General features: G+C 43.1%; 3 long non-coding RNA genes across 3 annotated transcripts; all 3 read right to left on the bottom strand.

Moving 5' to 3' along the window:
• Positions 1-224: 224 nt before the first annotated feature.
• LOC128141418 (uncharacterized) lies at positions 225-3,948 on the bottom strand. Its single transcript, XR_008235021.1, has 3 exons — positions 3,875-3,948; positions 3,388-3,639; positions 225-2,861 (listed from the first exon to the last, which is right to left on the bottom strand). It is a non-coding gene; the product is annotated as an uncharacterized LOC128141418 (long non-coding RNA).
• LOC128141416 (uncharacterized) lies at positions 3,947-5,564 on the bottom strand. Its single transcript, XR_008235019.1, has 3 exons — positions 5,372-5,564; positions 4,738-5,251; positions 3,947-4,645 (listed from the first exon to the last, which is right to left on the bottom strand). It is a non-coding gene; the product is annotated as an uncharacterized LOC128141416 (long non-coding RNA).
• Positions 5,565-6,080: 516 nt separating this feature from the next.
• On the bottom strand, positions 6,081-9,632 carry LOC128141417 (uncharacterized). Its single transcript, XR_008235020.1, has 3 exons — positions 9,160-9,632; positions 6,711-7,392; positions 6,081-6,150 (listed from the first exon to the last, which is right to left on the bottom strand). It is a non-coding gene; the product is annotated as an uncharacterized LOC128141417 (long non-coding RNA).
• Positions 9,633-15,450: the final 5,818 nt, after the last annotated feature.

The following is a 15,450-nucleotide window of genomic DNA, read 5'->3' as shown; positions in this document are numbered from 1 at the left end:
ACCGTATCTAATATAAATATATGAACACTATAAACCATGTGTTAAGCTGAATTTTACAACGGAACAGCTGTCTTGGATTTAGTGGCCTGGTTCAAAGAGGGCTCAAGAGCACTTACTCCAAAATCACTGGAGCAGGTTTGTGTTTCCTCTGAGAGAGTCCCCAGCGAACACTCGGTAAGCACATGCCTACTCATGGTGTGATATGATCCAGGTGGTAAGAGGAAAGCAGGACGGACATCTGAATGGGGACGTGCTGCTTCAGTGGCTGAGACTTTACTGAAAAGAAATGCTTTTTAAGCAGGAGGTGTTGATTGCTGCTTCAGTCCCAGCCTAGATTTTAATAAAAGGTGGGCCACAAAATTGTGTCAGATGCACAGTATTTTCCCTGCCTTAGCCTTCTGACTGAAAATCAGATTAAATGGAGGAATAATATCTAGCGTACTCCTAATGGTATATCCTGTCAAACTGTGGTACCTGAGCTCAGCTGAGATCTATAGTCATCATCTGAAACCCCTTAGCACCTATAGTGTTTGCATACAAATTATATTCCCTCCAACGTCTCATAAATCCTAATTAGCTCTAACTCTGATGCCTTAGAGTCTCTGATTAAGGAGATCATTGTATCTCACTTTGCTGCAGGATCCCTCAAGAACCAAAGTACGGCATTTGAAGAATAGTCTGATATAAAGTTAATAACCTACGAGCATCATGTTCAGACCTGATATCTTTAATTAAGAAAACACCAGTTGTCCCGTTTGAAAGAAAGAATAGGGCAGTTAGTTAAAGCAAAACATTTACAGGAGGAGAGTGGCCATTAAGCAATGCAGTTCTTGTGACTGCCTTTAAGAAATATTCATATCACAAATGTATTTTATACTGGCATCATTTACCATAGAGCAATTTGGGAGCTTGCATCTGAACTGTACCCTTACTGGTTTGTAACTGGAAGAGGGCTGAAGGGCTTATTGCACTGCTGGTATGAAATGTTGCCTGCAACCTGGGGACCCCACTTTCGCCTGGGTTATTGTTTTGTCTTCCCGTATCTAATGCTTCCTTGAAAGACAAAAAAGCTAGTTGCTTCTCACACTCTGCAGTTCTTGCCTTTAAAGATAATGGTCTGTCATACTCTGTGCTTTCTTCCCTTCTGCTCTAGGCTTGTCCTTTATACCCCCAGCCTTTATGGCATGGCTGTCAATTTGCTTTTTATTCCCTGCCTGCAAACCCACACTTCTTGTTCCTTTTTTATGCAGACTTACTCTGTTCCTCAGATATGCTTTTTGAGTGCTACCTTGGAAATTAAATTTGAGCTTCCCTGAGTTAACCTCAGTTTCACTTCACTCGTTGACTGTATATTCCCAAACAGTTTTTGCAGCATTACAGCGCTCTGCCTATCTTCTTACCTCAAAGAGAGACCTATCTGGTGTCAACAAGAATAGCATCCATTTCCACTAACGTATCTTAAAACTAGACTTTTTGCCAGATCTGGCCGCACTGAGGCAAACACTGCGGAATGATTTTGTCTTCTTGCAGACATGCAGAGTGCCATATACACAAATAACGATGCGTAACAAGCAGAGCTGGTTTTAAAAGTATTCTTCCCATAGGAAATGTTGACCAAAAATTTAAGAGCAAATATAGTTGCCTTATTAAAAGCAAAACCTGTAGTGTTTGGATTCCTTGCCCTCACCTTCCTCAGTTAATTGTTTTCCTTCCCTCCCTCTCTCTTTCCTTCTGCTGGAAAGAAGTAGGGAAAAAGAGTGAATAGGAAGAATGGCAGAATTCCCCAAATCTTCCTCCTTCTACAGAGTCTCATTCTCTATTTTCTTCCTTTCCCTTCCTCTCTCTTTCACAAGCACACTTTTTAAATAGAAAGCAAGAAAATAAAAGAAACTCTGAAAACTCCTGAAACTTTTCTTTTTAATCTTCCCTCTTTGTTCCCACTGGGAAGGGGAATAAACCACCAGGATGCATATGTGAAATGAACAGATTTTCCACGTTTTCAAGGCAATCTACTCCAAAGTCTTCCCAAAGTAAAGCAGTTTATTCGATTCTGACATGGATATCAGTAAGGTGACAAGGTAAAATAAAATGGTTTTCTTTTAGGTCACATTGAGCAACTTGAGATCTTAGGTTATACCTAAAGTTTTCCTTTGACTTTGCTGCTGGTTAAAGCATTTTCCCCTTCCAAAGGTGACAGAGAAACAGCAGCTGTGGGCAGTTTAATTACAGCTGAGTCTGCAGTAATGTCTTCTGCAGAAATCCCCCTACCTTACATATTCATGCAGCTTTTACCCTCTGCCTGTCTCTCTTCTCAAATTCAATTTGCCCTCAGCTCTTTGCAGCACGACACATCTCCCCAAGGAGTTTGCCTCTGTATTTCAGAGGGATGTTTGGTTTCCCTACATGCACAGAAGTCACATCTGTTCTGCTGAATCAGAAGATACTCACATCTGCCGGTCAGACTGGATTTGCTGGGCTTTCAGTGGTTGCACTACGAAAGCTTCCGAAGCCATGGAATAGCGAGGGTCAACAAAGAATCCATCTTCAGGAGAGCGGGGCAGAAATTTAACCCCACTGCTCTCGGGATGGGTGGCCAACACAGGCGCCACTCACAACACCAGACAAGCATACAATGAAGACCGGGAGCACAAAACACACTGAACAATTAACTCTGGCTATTTACGTTCCCCGTTGACTGCAGCATCTTTTGCGTTGGGCGATGCGGGTGTCAGGCGTAACACGTAGTGGGGTGGGGGACAGAGGGGAGTTTGCGCTGCCAGGCTGAAGGCAAAAATATAGTTTGAGGTCACTTCTTCATTTTTCCCCCGGGCTTCCCGCAGGATGAGACGTCTGCCATCTCCCTGCCAAAACACAGGCATATGCTCTGTTAGCCAGTGTCAGTAAACTGCGTGGTGATAGCTACGTTTCTCCTTACACAAGCAGAGGATTTTGTCACGGTAAATGACTACGGTGCTAAACCTAAAAAGCGTCATGAATTGGTTCAACCCCTCTGAAGAATTAGATCTTAGTTTCTATTTGTCTTCTTACTTGGGGGGGGAAAAAAATAGAAAACTAATGTTATTTCTTTAGCTGCCACAGAAAACAGAACTGAGAAAAATATTTTGGAAGCTCAGAGTTTTTCCTTTTTCATAATATTGCACCAAACCTTCTCAAACTAAAAATTTTACAGTGAAAATGTAAGCTATACGCTTCTGCTTACATGTAATAAAGAACAGTAATTCCTCCCAGAAGACAACAGCACTCCAAGAACTTTTGCTGTCCTAAATACAACAGGATTTCAGCTATCTATCTCCTGGCACCAGAAATATATTCCTTCCCATATTCAGAAATCTTTGCTGGCAGGGAAAGAAAAGAGCGAACACCTACACTTCCCATGAGCTGCTGTTAGCACTTGTGCGATGAATTAATAAGAAGCGATTTGGTCCCACAGCTTCTACGCTCCAGTCGAGTTGGCTGTGGTTTCCAAGAGCTGGTGGGACTGCATGCCTGGAGGGTCAGGTTTTGATTTACATTTATTTTCAACTCTATTATTCTCTTAAGCATTTTTCCAACAACCTATCTTAGAGCACTGCCAACAGGAGTATCTTCTGCCCAATAAATGCTGTCTGGTTCCAGATGCTAGAATACAAGATTACAGCCAAGATTAGGGATTTGGGGTCTAAGGCTGAGCAGGTCGGAGAGGAACAGCCACCCACGGAACCAGACACTAGTGGTGCATTTCTTGTGAGTGGAGCGGCAGCAGCAAGAAGGGAGGCCTGAGGTTCTCTTGAACCTAGTGACGGTCAGTCTGAGAACCGGCTGCAATTAACAGCCAGCTCTTCCAAACCGCCTCTAGTGCAGCTTGGGTTCTCACCTGGACCTGTGACCTGGTGATTCAGTGAGTGGCTTTTCTTTATGAGTCAGAACTCATCAACTGCCTTACAGAAGCTGGTATAGTCATCTTTCAGCTGAGCTCTACAGTAAAGCCTTCAATCATAGAAATGGAGATTTCATAGCATCTTCCTAAGTGTCCTGGTATTTATCAGTGTCTGCACACTGCATCTGTGATTGATAGTTTTGTTTTGTCTGCATGAATTCCTAAATCAAGTTTCTCATAGAATATAGGTTGGGTTCTTATATTTATATTAATATCTCTTAAGACAGAAGACTACCTCAATTCCACAGAAAAAGGAAGAAATCCTTTACAAAGATAGGGTAAAAACTCCCCAGAGCCACTAATTCCAAAGTCAACCACTGAGAAATATTTTGCATATATGTATGAAGTATGTACAAATATGCTATATATAATAGATATATAGTACTATACATAGGATGTAGTAATAAGTAGGATACTAATCCGATATGCAACTAGGAAATGTCAAATTAAATTTGCAACACTTCATAAAATTCAACGTTTGAAGAGATTTGACTTACTTATGAATTAAATTCTAGTCCAGCCTTTTTGTCAGACTTCAGTTACCTTTTTTTTTTTTCTTTGAGAGAAATGTACATAGTGATTAGATAAGGAAGCATTTATTCTGTTGTCACTGCTTTACCAAAACCCTCTGCTCTCAGATACTATTCTCAGTCATACTCTACATACCTATGCAGGTTGTTCTGTAAAACTTATTCGACAAGGAGTTTTCTGGGGGGAAAAAACAAAAGAAAAAAAATCAAAAAATCAAAACAAAGTGAACTCCCCCATATTCCTTGATTTCACTAATAAAACATCAGTACCTTGGTTATGACCTTTGCTCTGACTCTGTGTATGATTCAGAGAGTAACCATAACAGCCCAGCTGGTGTGTAAACAACTGCCAATGTTGCAAAAAGTACGGAAGGATTAGATGCACAGTAAGTGTGCTCTTAACTTCAAGGGGCATTGCAATTGCCCAGCATTATGCAAAGTGTGAATCACCATAAAGTAGGTAAGAATTATTTTTGTTTTCACCAACACTTGAAGCTCTAAATTGTGTTGACTGTGGCTAATTACAGTATAGTTCTTTGAGCAGGGAACAACATATTGGTGCACAGGAGCGCCTCTATTAATGATCAACTCTTGACAGAGGTTTCAAAAGTTGCTTTTAAAATGTTTGCTAGTTTCTAGTAGAGGAATATTAAAACTGTAAGAGAGTATCTCTTTTATGCCAGTGTGAAATTCTTATAGTACCTTCCTGTTGGTAGCCTTCACAGGACACCTTATGCCTGGGAGAAGAGACCACCATCAGCAAACCCAGAACTCTTCATCATCTCTTAAGAGAAACAATATACCTTAGTGAAGAGAGATCCAGATCTGGGGTGTCCCCAGGTTTCGTGAGACTGTGCATGAGGAAGGAGCTATGTTCTGTGAGTGAGGAAAATGTGATACCAACCTAACTTTGGCTTTGGCCATCAAGCTGGGAAGGTGCCTGAAGAACTTTGCCCAATGTGAAGTCAGGAATATTGCTAGAATAACTGCTGGAATTGCAGGTTTTCCCTGAGCTCAGAGCAGATGTTCACACTGCAGCCCGTGGAGGAACCCACGCTGGAGCAGGTACATCGTGAAGGACTGCAGCCCCAGGGAAAGACCCATGCTGGAGCAGGGGAAAAGTGGGAGGAGGAAGGAGCAGCAGAGAGGAGCTGTTACGGCCCGACTGTAACCCCCCACATTCCCCATTTCCCCTGTGCCGCTTGGGGAGCAAGAGGTAGAGGAGTTGGGAATGAAGAAGTGAAGCTGAACCTGGGAAGAAGGAGAGGGTGCAGGGAAGTTGTTTTAGTTTTTGTCTTTGTTTCTTACCATCCTGTTCCATTTTTAATTGGCAATAAATTAAATTGATTTTCCCCACGTTGTGTCTGTTTTGCCCGTGGTGGTAACTGGTAAGCAATTTCCCTGTCTTTATGCTGACCCATGAGCTTTTTCACACAGTTTTCTCTCCCTGTCCTGTTCCAGAGGGGGAGTGAGCGAGCGGCTGGGTGGGTGTTTGGCCCTTAACCAAGGTCAACCCACCACAGCACTGCACAGCTGGACTTGGGGAACTTGATGTGTGGCCAACAAAAAGTCTGCTGGAAAGGCACTGTCTCCTCTCGAAAGTATACAAGGTGATTACCAATGTAGGTCTGCTCAGAAGCAGTTCATCCCTGTAGGTGATGACTAAGGTGATCATGCAAGTACCTGCAAGTACAGATGAACCCATCAAGGAACTACATGGAAATAGTCAAGTTTACCATTTAATCTGAGCTGAGCACTCAATTCCCAGCTTACCTCAAAGGCAGAAACTCTGTTTCAGTTCACCCTTTACTCAATAAAATTTATTTTGCTTTTCTGTCAAATGCAGCAAGATATTTAAGCCTCAACTTTAGTGGAAGGGCAATTTAATTAATTCACAGAGTTATTCTTTTAATTGGATTTGTGTGAATCAACTTTTCTGAAACTCAAGAAAGGGAGGTTATTAGCTTGGCTTCATAGATGCTATTCCTGCTTCATTGCAGCTAGCACCAGAAGCAAGGTTATTTCTGTCTGAGGATGTCGGTCTGAGACAGTGGCATCCACAGCAGTTTTATTATTTTATTAACATAAAAATGCAAGAAAATGGAACGTTAAAATCAAACTCTCCCCTTCATAACACATTTTTAAATGATGGCAATGTTAATTAGGCTGACACCAACTTGATCATCAGGCTGTATCTTCAACTGTCAAGAAAACAAAAATCAATGAAAAGGGAAAAGATTCACATTTTGGTGAGGAAATATTCTTGTCAGCTTCATCACGCAACTGGGGCACTTGATTCACCTGAGCACAAGCTGGTAGATAAGACAGAAGTGATGTTCACAGAAGTGTTGTCAGCTCCCTTTGCTGTGCTAAGTAAAGCAAATTCAGGAAAACAGTGAAGAACGACCAGACTAGTCTACACTAAAATAACAGAAGGCTCCTCCTGTATTCTGGCAGGACTAGCTAGTTGAGGAGACATTATAAAACCAGGACTGAAACAAATCAAAAACTTTCAATAACAACCTTTTAACCTAAAACTACCATGTCTTGAGACAGAATCAGCACTCTATCAATAAGATATGTCAAGGGAAGGATTTTTCTTTATCTTTTTTTAGTGGCAGTGAATTCTGGGGTCATTAGGAAGTGCATAGCTAGCACGATCTCAGTTCCAAACAGTAGGAGCTTCTAGATGGTGCCTTAATGCAAAAAATGCTCCCGCTTCCTCTCCCCATTCCTTCCCAGTGCACGGGCAGACAGGAGTGGGCAGCGTGTATTGTTCGTGGTTGTGTTTATGTACGTATATAAGCCTCAGCTGAGTCTGGGGCTGAGCACATGGTCCCCTGATGGCACCAGGGACAGTATAAAAGCAGAACAGGACACAGTTCTTGCCTCCAGAAGTTTCTAAGTCCAATGAGACACGAAATACTGTAAAAGGAGACAGAACACAAAGAGGTGAAATGATGGGGCCCAGGCTACCCACTGCCAGAGCTGGGAACTGCCATCAACTCTGACATACCTGAGACCCTGTCTTTGACACCGTGCTTCTCTTAAAACTGTGCAAGTTGGTTTTACATCTGCTTCTACAGGATCAGCAGTAAACAGTGTCAGAGAAAGTCCCTCACAAGTGGGACATTCAGTGCTACAAAAGAGATTATGTGACTGAACTCACTTCAAAAAAAAAAAAAAAGTCCCTCTAACAGCAATATATACAAAATTGGCATTCAGGTAAGGCAACGAATTCACATTCTATGGCTGCACTTGTAAACACCAATGTAGATGTTGACATTTAATTTTCTCACATTTATATTCCTAAGAGGAATTATACATTCAGTTTACACAGATTTATTGCCTTAATTGCTTAGCATCATGTGGTATAATAATAAAAAGGTCAAAAAAATATTTTTAATACCTATTGTGAGGTTCTGAGCCCCTGTGGATTACAATTATAAAGCCTTCCCTCTAAAACAAAAAGCAGTCTAGATGTGAATGTGCACAAATGAAATGGCTTCAGAGGTGGGAAAAAAGGAAAAAGAAAAAAGAGGTAAATGCTGCTTTAAGCGGCATGCACAAAAGCACTTTTATGGAGGTAAATACTGTCTTCTCTGGTGGGTGGAAATATGTATGTGCTGTTGCATCTGAAGTCCTCAGCTGTGATCTTCTCATTGTCTGTTCCTGAGCAAAGACCCTGGAGGGAAGGGAGCTCGTGGTTCTGCTTGTACAGGAGTCTAAGACCATCCACTCCCGAGCACTGGAACTCATCTAGTGGTTTTGATTCACACTTTGCAGTAATGAGAAAATTAGGGGGTTTATAAACAAAACCTTCCTGCAGAAAGCTTTGCTCTCTTTCAAATGCTTTCAGATTCTGAGGAAAAACCTTTCTTTTTCTTAATCAAATATATATTCCTTTTTTCCAAAAAAATTCAATATTTTTCTAAAGAATGTTTTCTTTTCCAAACAGCTCTAGTAGATATCTTATGTCAATGACTAATCATATAATTGATTATCATTTAAGGTCAAGATATGATCTTGTGTAATTCAGGCTGGTTCTGCTGAAGTCCAAAGAGTTATGGCCAGGCAGCGAATTTTCCAAGATACTGTGGAGTCTGTACCACACCGTCTTCTCTCTGTCCATGCCAGCAAGTGAACCTGCAATGATTAATGCATTGAGTCTTATACACCTCCTTCCCCATTCAGATCAGGGCTGCATGCTCCACTGGCAATGCCATTATATGCTGGATGAGGGTCTGGTCATCAGTGTATTCCTTCTTCAGTCCTAAATTCCTTTGCATGTTTCCCACGTGCAAAGCCCTGAACAGCTTATAAGCTGCTCGCTGTGGCTAAATAGGAAATTGTTTCAATCAAGCAATTTCCCATTCTGTGATGATGATATGTACTGTAACTTCAGTGCATGACTGCTACTGCTAATTTAGCTTAATATGAATGTGTATCATCACAAAATCATTTGGCAACAGCAGCATTAGGATGCCAACCAGAGCTGTTGCCATGAGATGAAGATTAGTTTAGTCTTCTAAAGCAGGGGATGATATTTTAGCTGGAAATGCTACAAATTGTGAAGAACTTAATCTGAAAATAAGGATATGGAGTTGTACAAAATACAGCTGATTTAGGCATGTACGTTACCAAACCAGTATGACACTACACTGACCGTACTGTGGTTTTTATAAATCTTACCTTAATGCTGTAATCGGTACATTTGTTTTGAATTCAGCATTTCATCTGATTTTGATGAAAGAAGAAATATCAGAAATTGGTATTCTCTGTGCTTCCTCAGACCAGTATTGTTCTGAACAAGTTTGTGCCTGTACAAGTAAAAATTACAGCAGGATTTAGGGTTTTGTTGCCATCTTCTAGACTGCCACCGTTAGAGCTGGATGCTAGAAATGAGAAAAAAACCTCTCTGGACATTGAGTCTAATTCAGTCCAAAACATTTGCTGTCATCTGTGTATTTTCTAAAATCCTCATTCACAAGGTTCCCTGTGGTGGATTTCTCCAGAAAGGGAAGGAGGTAAGACGGTGAAAGAAAAATTGTCTCTTGGCTTCAACCTGTTTCTCTTCCACCCTTTTCTTTGCTTAGACTTTGCTACTTCCATTTCTTCTGTGTAGAAATACTTCCTGTCTCTATTGTCCCTTCTTGTATACCTCCTCTAATTAATAATCAACTAAACTGAATCTTTGCTGTTAAGTCCCTACACTTGTTGCTTTTCTGGAGTGCTGATATGTTCTGTTTTCATCGTACAGTAACACCGAAGTAGTTCATGTCTGCAGAGGGATACCCCATCTTCACGCTACACTGCTTCGCCAGGTAGGAGTGGAAACCAAACACAGAACCCCCAACTATTTCAACCAAACCAGGGTGGAAAAACTCCACCAGCCCTCAAATCTATATATGATTCCCATCATGCTTTCTCCTTCAGTAAGAAGAGGCTTTGGAGGACCAGCTTTTTACACAGATGAAAATTAAAGCAGTCTTGTCTAGGCCCTTCATTCCCAACCACTCTATGCTGGATTTGCTTAGTGAAAAATGCCTCACTGTGCCTTCGCATCAAATATCCAGCAAGGATAAGCGAGTCAGCACCTCTCCTCTCACAGTACGTTCTCCTCACATTGCATTCGCTCAACCTGTCCTCTCTCAGGGCATGTTTGGTGCTTTATCACTGCTGTTTCTCAATGCCTTACGTCCTCCTCAACGCTTCTTCAACAGCAGCGCTGTCATCCCTACATGGCTTCCAGGGTGGGCCACTGCTCGGCTAATACCACTATGGGCACCTCTCTTTCCAACGATGCTGCAGCCAAAACAGGTCACAGCTGAATGTCTTGCCTCTTCCTAGCCTGGTTTCTGTCTGCTGATCTGCCATCCTTCAGATCAGGCTATGCTAGAATGAAGGCACTGGGAATTTTAAATCCTTAAGCAGACACCAGTTAAAGTGATTATCTCCCAGATATAACTTTAGGCAGAAGAATGTTCTCTGTTACTATCAGAGCTCTGTAGCTTGACCAGTTGCCACTACAGACAGAAGGTTTATTCCTCATCTTAAGTGAGAAAAGAGATTTTTTCCAAACCAAAAGGGGATTTTTTAAATTTTAAGACAAAGCTTAAACTACTAAGCTGTTCCAATGTGGCTTGTAAAATATAGTACCAGATACAATATACTATTATGTAAAGATATCTGGGAAGCAGAGACGTAGGACTCCTTGCAATTTCAGATCAGTTTTCAGCAGCAATTTCTCAAGACCCTGCTGTGGCAGGGAGAACATGCAGTCAGAAAACCAACATGGAGAGCGAATGAACGAAGGAGTCAAAGTTAGGGTGGCCAAATGCACAGAGTTCTGTGAAAAAACCACGTCCAGTAACTTACAAAACATACTGATAGGTCTGAGATCACCAGGTGCATCAAATATAGATAAGAACGCACCACTGGCCAGGCACCCTGTGGGCAAAATCTGCCCTGTAAGTCTGCCCAAGTATAGGTTTATTTTTCTTCCCATAAGGCAAGAACAATTCAACGTTTCTTGAGGTGCTGGGTATAAACAAGCTGTCAGAATTACATTCAGGGGCAGTCCTACTTTGTTTTGCTCATTTATTTGTATGTATAGGACAGGGTAAGCACCTATAAATATTTTCCTGCCTAGAACAGGAAGGGGGTATTTGATGGTTCACAGCAAACACTCACAGACCCTCAACATTGACTGCTGAATTGCTTCACATGGACGAACTGCCCAACCCCTTGCTCCTGTGCTCAAGCAGGCGTGCAGTTAACTCATATGAAAATTCCCATCCATATACCATGGAACATCCAGCTGGACTGTGAACATCTTGCAAAATGAGATTGCTTGCACTGTCCAAAACCCTGCCCAGGTACATGCAGCTGGAACAAGGGATGGTGACACCACTATGACTGATGAATGTAGGTCATTAAGTAATCAAAAAAAGAAACTTCCTACCTCAGACTCGCTTACTGTTTGGGAAATTCTATCATTACGCTTTGGGAAATTTTATTCATTTTTTCCCTGGATGCTTATGGGTGTGACAGTGCCAAAGACTTAAAATAGGAAGGGTCAAGCTTGCTTAATACTTCAATATTTGTTTGTTGGAGACTATTTCCAGCAGGAAAATCTGGACTGCACATGTAAAGAAGAAAAAAGCAGAAATGTGGCTAAAATCCTGTGAAGAAGAGGGCAGCTGAAGAAATATGTAAAAATTGCTCAGAAACAAAACAAAACAAAACAAAACAACCATTGTTTTTCATAGAATCATAGAATGGTTTGGGTTGGAAGGGACCTTAAAGATCACCTCATTCCAACCCCCCTGCCATGGGCAGGGACACCTTCCACTAGACCAGGTTGCTCAAAGCCCCATCCAGCCTGGCCTTGAACACTGCCAGGGATGGGGCAGCCACAGCTTCTCTGGGCAACCTGTGCTGGTGCCTCATCATCCTCATTGTAAAACATTTCTTCCTTACATCTAACCTAAAACTACTCTCTTTCAGCTTAAAACCATTGCCCCTTGTCCTGTCACTACAGGTCCTGGTAAGAAGTCTGTCCCCATCTTTCTTATAAGCCCCCTTTATATATTTAAAGACTGCTATAAGGTCTCCCCGGAGCCTTCTCTTCTCCAGGCTGGACAACCCCAACTCTCTCAGCCTTTCTCCATAGCAGAGGTGCTCCAGCCCTCTGATGGCTTTCGTGTCCCCCCTCTGGACCCGCTCCAACAGGTCCATGTCTGTCCCGTGCTGAGGACCCCAGAGCTGGACGCAGGACTGCAGGTGGGCTCTCCCCCGATGGGAGCAGAGGGGCAGAATCCCCTCCCTCGACCTGCTGCCCACGCTGCTTGGGATGCAGCCCAGGACACGGTCGGCTTGCTGGGCTGCGAGCGCACGTTGCCGGCTCGCGCCCGGCTTTTCATCCCCTGGTACCCCCAAGTCCTTCTCGGCAGGGCTGCTCTCAATCCCTTCATCCCCCAGCCTGTGTTGATACTGGGGGCTGCCCCGACCCAGGGGCAGGACCTTGCACTTGGCCTTGATGAACCTCATGAGGTTCACATGGGCCCGCGTCTCGACCTCATCCAGGTCCCTCTGGATGGCATCCCGTCCTTCCAGCCTGTTGACCGCACCACACAGCTTGGTGTCATCAGCAAACTTGCTGAGGGTGCACTCAATCCCACTGTCCATGTTGCCGACAAAGATGTTAAACAGTTGTTTTACATGCTAACCTGTTCCAGTGGGTTGCTTGCAACCCCCGTAGGTTGCTTGATGCTTCTCTGGCTGTCACCCTCTGGGAAATTTCTGTGACCATTAAGTATCATGGAGCTAAAACCAAAACCAACTGGTACACAAGGCTTCCTTACGCTAATTGCAACAGTGAATATTTTTCAGAATACCTGTCATCCTGGAGGAACAGGCAGGATCCTTGAAGATGAGGTTGTTTTCACAACTTTATCCAAATATTGTAGCTCCTACCACATTAGATGCATGCCCCTGAGCTTCTCTTCTGGAGGGAAGTTTCAGTAATAGCAGAATATTCACTTTGTAGTGCTATAAACTACAAGAGGAATCCTTGAACAGTGATTTTCTTTAGCGCTTGGGGTCCTCTTACTTTCCTGAGGGGAGTTTTATCATTAAAGCTCTTACCTCCGCCAATCTTTGTTATAGTGCCCTGCTATCTCAAGCACATGGTGGTGGAAGACTTTTCCTTCTTAAAGCCTATTCACTCTGCTCCACCTTACCATGCCACATCATCCTATATCAAGATGTACTCTCAGTACAGAAGGATTTCTGAGAACATTAGCTCTTTTTTGAGGTTACAAATCCAGCTTTCCCATGTTCTCTGCTGCACCATGAAGTCTGCTTTTCTCACCCTGCACATCCAGCAGGCCATAAATTTAGTTGACAGCGGTACCGCACCACTTCCCTCTCCCCCGCTATCCCTCTATCCCATCAGCCGCCGCAGCCACATCTCTTCCTCCTGCCACCTCCTGCCTACTTGGCCTCCCCAGTTCAACCTCCCAGTGTGATCCTCGCTATACCCTCTGCAGCTCTCCTGCTCAAAAGTGTCTTTTCCCCACTGATGCTCACCAGTCCTCCAAAGCATTTGCCTTGCTTTATCCCCTTTGCTCATCACCAGCCTCCTCCAGTGCCTGACTTTTCCCAAACCTTTTTAGCACTGACAGGGTTAATGATGGAATGAAACAGCTGTGGAATGGGAAGGGCAAAAGCTCCTAATTCACTTTCTCTTTTTTTCCTTCCCCCCGCCCTGTTTTTAAGGGGAAAAGCTGCAAACACAATTTCAAGGACTGAATGTGGCTGAAATTGCGCTGGGGAGGACAATCCATTCCAGCCCAGAAAGTGGTGGGAAGAGAGTCCAAGCAAAAACAAATTGTCCATCTCCAATTGTGAAATGGAAGAACAATAGGATTAATTATCTTCCACTTTGGATACAAAGGTTTGGCAAACCTGTCCTGACTGTGTATTACCATCAAAGCTGAAATGGTAAGAAAGACGTACGCACTGTGAGAAATCGTAAAAGCAGGGCAGCAAAAAGGATGCAGAGGCTGCAGGAAGAAAGATTTAAAAGGCTAAATATGCATAGAAGTGAGCTTAAACACATCTACAAAAGAAAAGGGACATAGCAATTTTCTTATCAATATTTGAAGGGTCCGACCACCAAGGGGAGTTACCTCCTTCAGCAGAAAGAATGCAATTAGGAACAGTGGATGAAATCACAAGGTGAATTTAAACTGCCCATTGTGGAGGGGAAAAAAAAAAGTCTTTACATAGGAAGATATTCTAGGAAGTGGGTGTCTCATTGCTTGGGGTGTGGAGAACTACACTGATTCAACAGAAGCACACCGCTTGCAGCAGTCCTGCACTGCCTGGGACATGCAATAAATGACCACAAACTCAAGATTCGCATGTGTTTATTAAAAGAGTTTAAGATTGCTTCTTTGCGCTGTGTCCCACAGGCTGGCATCACTTTGCTTTCCTCTGTTGCCAGCACAAGCGCAGTTTTAATTATTAATGAAAGAGTGTTTTTTTTAAAGCTTTTCTTATCCCAATAAGTTAAATCTGCCTTGGAGTTGTACTACTTGTAATTAAGTTTAATGCATTTGAGTTGGAGGCACAAATAAGGTGGATGCTGTAGTAGCAGTGTAATGATGGGATTTTTCGCCAGATGATGATACACCCTGGAGCGTTTCCAATTTTCAAATTTTTAATCTAATGGCTCATTCCTGTTCTTTACCAGGAAGCATGTGTGAGACAGAGACACAGGGTGCAAGCGCTGAGCTGCTTATCTCGTAAAGTCAGCGGCTACACAGTGCATGTGAAGCCAGACCAGTAGCTCATCCCAGAAGCTTGGGGCAGGAGGACAGAAAGCAGACTTCAGGCAGTAATTTGCTATTTGGTTTGGACATTACAGAACCAACTGCTCTCACTTGCCAGCACACATGGATGCCAGGGACGTTACGGGACCGTGGAACAACATATCGAAACATCTAAACAACAGCAGCAGGATGGGGAAATGGGGAGCCCTGTCCCAGGCAGCTGCAGGCAGGAGGGATGCACCATTTTCCAGCTTCATGTTTGCATTTTCCTGGAGCTCAGGGCCTCCTGGGATGGCCTTCCTAAAGCACCAGGCTGATTTCTAGTTTCTATGACTCTCTATAATAATTAATTTTCCATAGTCTGGACAGTGTGGTGGGTAGCACTGATGTGTTTATTTTGGAGAACCACCTACAAGTCCCAGTAAGCCTTGTGTCCCCATGCCAGAAAGCACCTTGAGGAGCACAGCCCATAAAATAGGCCTGGATCACTTCTTTTCAGGAGTTCGAGTCACTGAGATAGTTAATGCGTTTTGATGCAGGAACTTCTGCCCCACATTCTCCAGCTTACATTTTGTGGGAGCTTGATTCTCTATTAACTTCACACTAGTGGGAACACTATTGGTTTCAGGGAATTCACTGTTAG

The sequence above is a fragment of the Harpia harpyja genome, chromosome 4 (assembly GCF_026419915.1).
Source record: "Harpia harpyja isolate bHarHar1 chromosome 4, bHarHar1 primary haplotype, whole genome shotgun sequence".
Lineage (NCBI taxonomy): Eukaryota > Metazoa > Chordata > Aves > Accipitriformes > Accipitridae > Harpia > Harpia harpyja.
This window is presented reverse-complemented; position numbering and strand designations above follow the sequence as displayed.